Below are 5,952 nucleotides of genomic sequence, written 5' to 3' on the forward strand. Positions count from 1 at the left end.
TAGGTGTGAGACAATAGTGCCTGGCAAATTCTTTTTAAATAAAGTTTAAAAGTGTTCTGTATGGCATCTTTTCAAATACAGAAGTGTATAAAGTTGACATACATATAATCTACTGGTCAAAGCCACTGACTTTCTATGCATTTACAAACATGCATGCACATTATTTGGAGTTCATACTATATACTTTTCTATCAATATTGTGTTTCACTTAATTTATCATGGCAATGTAGATTTCCTTATGTCTGAACTGTTATCTTTCTCAACCAGTCCTTCACTGAATTTTCTACCATGTAATTTTTATGCTTCTTGTTTTCTTTAGAAATACATTTGTGTGACCATTACCCCGATTTTAGTATTTAGACCTATTTTTGAAGTTGGTAAATACCAGTTAAGACTCAGTTCCAAGTAACAGAAACCCAACTCAAAGTAGCTTAAGCAAAAAAGGGTATTTATTGGTTCACATAACTGAAAAGTCCAGGGGATATACTAGCTTCAGGCACAGCTGGATCCAGCGGTATACACATTGTCACCAGGACTCAAGTCTCTTCATCTTTTGGCTCTGTTTCCCTCTGCACTGGCTTTGTTTTCTGACTGGCTCATTCAACATACTGACAAACTGGTTTGAGTTTTTTCATCCAACAAAGCTAAAACATCCTCAGTAAAGAGAGTTTCTCTCCCATAGTTCAGTAAACTTCCTAGGGCTGAGTATCACTGGACAAACTTGAGTCAAAATGGGAAGAAACAGTTCTGAGAAACATCAAGGAGTTGTCACGACGAGATGGAATGGATGCTGGGCAAAAAAAAAAAAGAATGTCCATGATAAGCCCAGATACTGAAGCCCAATTTCTGACTGTTCAGTGATAACAGCTAGCATTATTTCCTTAGTAGTGGAATCTTTCTAAAACAATTTTGAGGGATGTTTTGTTCTGACCTCAGGAAGCCTAGCTAAAGTCCACTGGGAAGGAATACTCATGTTGAAGAGCGTACTTGGGGATCACACCACAGTCTCTCAGCACAAGCAAACAACTGAGTGTGAGAGTTTCTGCCTGGGTGTTATAAAACGGGACAGCTAGCCTCACACTAGCAAATAGTTCTGTGAGGCTGTGTCAGTTGTAAATGGAGTTCAGTGGAAACGTTCTTGTTTTCCTGTTAGTCTTCTGCCAAGTTGAACTGGTACAATTTTTGTGAATCCAGATGAATCAATCACTTTTCAATTACTGCAGAAGAAATGGGACTCTGCTTTCAATCCATTGTACTCCTTCCCAATTTGGTAGCTGTCCCAGGTGCTGAAAATGATTAAGCATAAGACTTACTTTCTACTTAACAGCAATGTCCTTATTGTTGTGAATATTAAGTTCTGGCCGGGTGAGGTGTAGGTTGCTTCTTGTTCAGAAATCCTTGGTGGAATTGGGCACAAGATAGGCTGAAATCAGTTGTTGTCTTCTCAAGGCCAGTTGGATTGCAGCAACATGTTAAAAAAAGGCAGGTTAAGAGCTGATTCAGGTTAATAGACAAGCAGGACAATTTCAGCAGGGTAGGACCAGCCATACCAATAACCAAGATATAATCTGACAATAGGTAGATTAATAATAATGAAGCCCTATAAATTAATGTTCATCTTGGGTACTCCAGAGTAAACAAACAGGACTTACTCTGGATATAATTTTCTGATTGTGAAGGGCTAGTGACAGCAGCTTGTATTTTCCTGCGTATGTGCCCAAGAACTGTCAGCTCAAGAAGGCGGCCATGTTCTCAATCCAGACTAGAGGTTCTGTTTAGGAGTTTATGCTACATCTGGGAGCAACAGGGTCGGTAGGGCCAGGTTTGTCAAAATTGGCTCTACTTTCTTTGGTAATCAAGTCTTCATCTTCTGTAACTAAGCCTATCTCCAAGAACCATTTTACAAGCAAGTCAAGGCCTCAGACTGGTTGGATGGCACGGTTGAGAGCTTTAGAAGAGATCTGAGGCATGGAGACAGTAGGCAAGCCCCTAGGTCTTTTGCCTTAAGGTTTTAGGCTTTTTTGTTTATTCAGTCACCAATTCTTATGTACAGCTTACATTAGACTGAGATGATCTTCCTCTTAAGTTCCTCATTTTGACCACTGAATATGGTGGGATCAGAGGGAATGACTGGCAGTGTAGAACATTATCTTTCTGTAAGAACAGGAAGAAGCAGAGGGGGAAAAACAGCTGACAATTTTGAGACAGTAGAAGAGTAAGCTGGTTGCTGATTTCTTCTTTATTAGCAATAGTTGTATATATATAAACAGAAAAGTCATCCAGATTCTATTCTGCTGAGGGACAGCAGTCTTGAGGAACCAGCCCTAAGCCTTATTTGATCATCTGTAGAGTAAATCATGCAAAAAGACAAAGAGATAAAGAAACCATTTCCATTAACCAGTGCATTCATTAGATTAGGTGAAGATAGCTGGTCCTTAAATTGACTGTAAAGGAATGAGATTTTCTCAAGACACAAACAGAAGTCTCCTTTTTCACGATGATCTGGGAGTTCAGGAAGTGAATCCTTTCTACAGAAATAAGTTGTCTTAGTGCCTAAGAGTATTTCATAGTCAAAAATGAAAGTCAGGCTCTCTAGAAATCAGTGTAGATCAACAGTATTGAGAAAGATGTGCTTCCAACAAAAGATCCACAAGGACAGAAGCTCTTGAGACTGATAAAATCCTTAGCTGCCATCTTTGTAGATTTTTTTCCCCCAAGTCAATCTGCATTTCCAGCAAAAAGGTAGACAACATATTGTTTGAGGTGCCAAGCAAGTATGCAGTCATGGCCAACTATCACTGTCACATATAGCTGATGGTACCAGTTTCTTTTTTTAAAAGGCTATAGTTTAAATCAGATTTATAAGAAAGGTTGTTATCTTCAGGATTCAGTATTATGTATAGAGATGAGGAGTCATAATTCTGAAGAATAGGCAGACATGACAGGAACTGTTTTGTTTTTAAAGGCTATTAGCTCATTTATCCTGGAAACAGTAAACTGAAACCAAGAAGCAGTGTCCTTAACTATGACTGAACCATATATGGATTTGTACTTTAAGATGAATAACCACCAGGTACTGAGCTTCTTTAGGGAATGTTGGCCAGGATTTGAATTCTGCTTTCATAATTAACAGTTAGCCTTTGGAGTACCATGGCCAATGATGAGAGGTCAAATGTTTAAGTTGTTCTAAGATGGTCTCAATGTGGCATCAGCTTCAATACCAGCTTGTAGGCAATTTGTATATCCGAGGAGGATTCGAGACTTCAAAGTCATGTATTCAAGTACCACTAGTACATTTGGAGTCTGTGCAAATTGTTTAGTGGGTTTGTCAGTGTAGGGTACTTATGGATTTCTTTCTGGATATATCCAATTCCAGGAGTCACTCTAAGTCCATCTGGGGTAGAGTGCTAGTAGTGAAGGTTGCTTGACGCCACTTTCAGCCCATATGCCCATTCTCTGGGGTAAGGGTATGCCCATCTTCTTATACTTTTCTAAGTTCACACACAGTTAAGTATTTCTAAAAATGTTCTGTATCAACTTAATACAAACTATACTGAATAGAGGTACATAAAAGATCAGAATGCCATTCCGGTCAAATATGTTGTCTAGGGCAGTGGCTTTCCAACTGTGTCCTGAAGAATCCTAGAAGTTGTAAAGAAGTCCCTGTAGGTGTCACCAGGGTGGTGATGGCTGTGGCAGACCCCACTCCTGCTTCACCACGTCATCCAGAGAAGCTTCACTGTTACTCTGGGCTTCCACATAGTGTTCAAAGGGCTTCATGGCCACAAAGCTTTTGGAAAACCAATGATCTAAGAATAAGTTGTTCACAAAATGCTGAAATACAAAAAATAGGTCACACAAACCAGAAAGAGGGTAAGCAAAGCCTGTAAGACAGGGGATTTCCTATTTTTCCCTGATGTAGATAACGATATAGACTGAAATTAAAATTTCAAGTCTGCTTTATATAAATTTTTTGATTGCCTGCAGTTGGACTTAAATGCCTAATACAACAAAACTATTGGCTTTAAATTTCTATAGCAATGGATCTTTAAAAATAGGTACAAAATTCACTTGTTTCTTTGGAAATACTACTTCAAGAAGTCCATGGCTGGACAACTTCTCTTAAGCAATAATGAGTTACAACTCTAAAATTCTAGACATACCTTCTCACCTCTCCCCCTTATCTCCCCTTTCCAACCTCCTCACTCACCTGAGACGCAATACCCTTAAAGTTTACATCTTAATCCTAGGGAGTATATTGCTAAATGTCATGGAACTCACCTAATCTGGAGACAGAATTTCCCACCCCATCCCCAGTTCCAAAAGCAAAGCAGTTAATGACAAGTTATGAGAAGAGGGGGTTTCAAAGACATTGTATTTATTATGAGGTCTCCAGGTCAACCTGTTGTTAATCAGGAAGTATTGGGTATGCTGCTCTAAAGCAGTTTCCCCTTCTATGAAAAGGAATGCTCAAAATAAAAAAAATTAGCAATCTGTATTTGAAACAGGAGGTAATGGGCTAAACAACTAAATGCAACTTTTTGGTGCAAGCCCTCTGAGATCCTTTAAAATATCACACTGTACTTGAGGTTTGGGAAAGGGACATATATTACAGTATGTTAGCCACCTTATTGGCTAACAGAAATTCTCTACTTATGGTACATACACAGATATTTAAAAAAAATGGATGGCTCATTTTCTATAAATGGGGGCAGAATATTATAACCTCTTGGTGTCCAGGAGCACTAATAAAACTTAAAGTTTTATAAACAGGGATCTCTAATAGGCCATCCTTGAGAAAAATAATGAAAATGGGAAAAGGATCTAAAAGTGGTTCTGTTTCACATAGTCTTATTTGGTGAACATGTGCTGATTTGACTGCACAATCTAACACCATGGGAACAGTCTGCTTCTATAGGCTGCCATGCAAACTTAATCTAAATCACATGATTACATTTATAACACCCTACACAGATTAGGAAGTTGCAAAATTCTACCAGTTCCCAATCCCTCATTTTAACACTGTAAGGAGACAGCTTACTTAATGTCAAGGGCAACACTGGACTAGGAGTCAGAAGGCCTTGTCTCTACCATGTTGGAACCTTGTACAATTGTGTAATATCTTAAATTTCTATTCCCTCATTTAAAAAAGGGTTAGGCTACCGTGATTATAGAAATAAAATGTAAAAGTGCTCTGAAACTGTAAAGTGCTAAATAAACAAGAGGGGATTACCATATAGGGTCTATCTTGATGTATCAAGTAGCCTTTTCTGACTGGAGCCTTGTGAAATGCTGTTAGGTTAAGGGATTCCTTGGTAGAATTTCTTATATTTGTATGAAACGTTCTGGTTCCTGAGTAATCCCAAAGATGATGCTAGGAGTTCACTGTGTCTTTGTTTTGATCCCAATGAATCAGAATATCTGCTTTATCATTCAGTAGGCTACTACAGAAGTGACGTAGAAAAAGATCAGGATCCAGTCTTGATGTGTTCCTAATTAATTCATGAACTTCATATTTGAGATTGTGGGGTATGGTCCAATGTTCTCAAAGAGAGGTTGCCTTTCTTCAGAATATACTGATAATGAAAAGTCCCCTGGTCCATACTACGTGTCTCTGCAGGCTTCAACTGAAGAAATGAAACATATATTTAGGGGAACAAACTAGGCCTTTGTTGTGATAAAATAGCTTTAGCTATTTGGCTTGAGAACTCTTGCATTATAAAGGGCTGTGCTGAATCTGGGTAGTAAGGACAGGAGTGGAGGTAAAGGCCACATCATGATGGCTGAATGCCTTTTGGGTCACAGTGGTCCACTGGAATGGTGTCTTCTTCAGTAGTAAGGTGGTAGGAATCATCCTGGGCAAAAATCCAGACACCAGGTCTACAGGCTGATGGAATAGCAGAAGGCAGGTCATCAGAAGGTCCAAGTGCACATTCAGCAATCAGGAGGTAC

General features: G+C 38.9%; 1 long non-coding RNA gene across 1 annotated transcript; it reads right to left on the reverse strand.

The window, feature by feature from the left end:
• Positions 1 to 427: 427 nt before the first annotated feature.
• On the reverse strand, positions 428 to 5,952 carry LOC105984267. The gene is made up of 2 exons (XR_001174983.1): positions 5,234 to 5,952; positions 428 to 3,834 (listed from the first exon to the last, which is right to left on the reverse strand). It is a non-coding gene; the product is annotated as an uncharacterized LOC105984267 (long non-coding RNA).

The sequence above is a fragment of the Dipodomys ordii genome, unplaced genomic scaffold, assembly GCF_000151885.1.
Source record: "Dipodomys ordii isolate 6190 unplaced genomic scaffold, Dord_2.0 Scaffold23, whole genome shotgun sequence".
In the NCBI taxonomy this organism is placed as follows: domain Eukaryota; kingdom Metazoa; phylum Chordata; class Mammalia; order Rodentia; family Heteromyidae; genus Dipodomys; species Dipodomys ordii.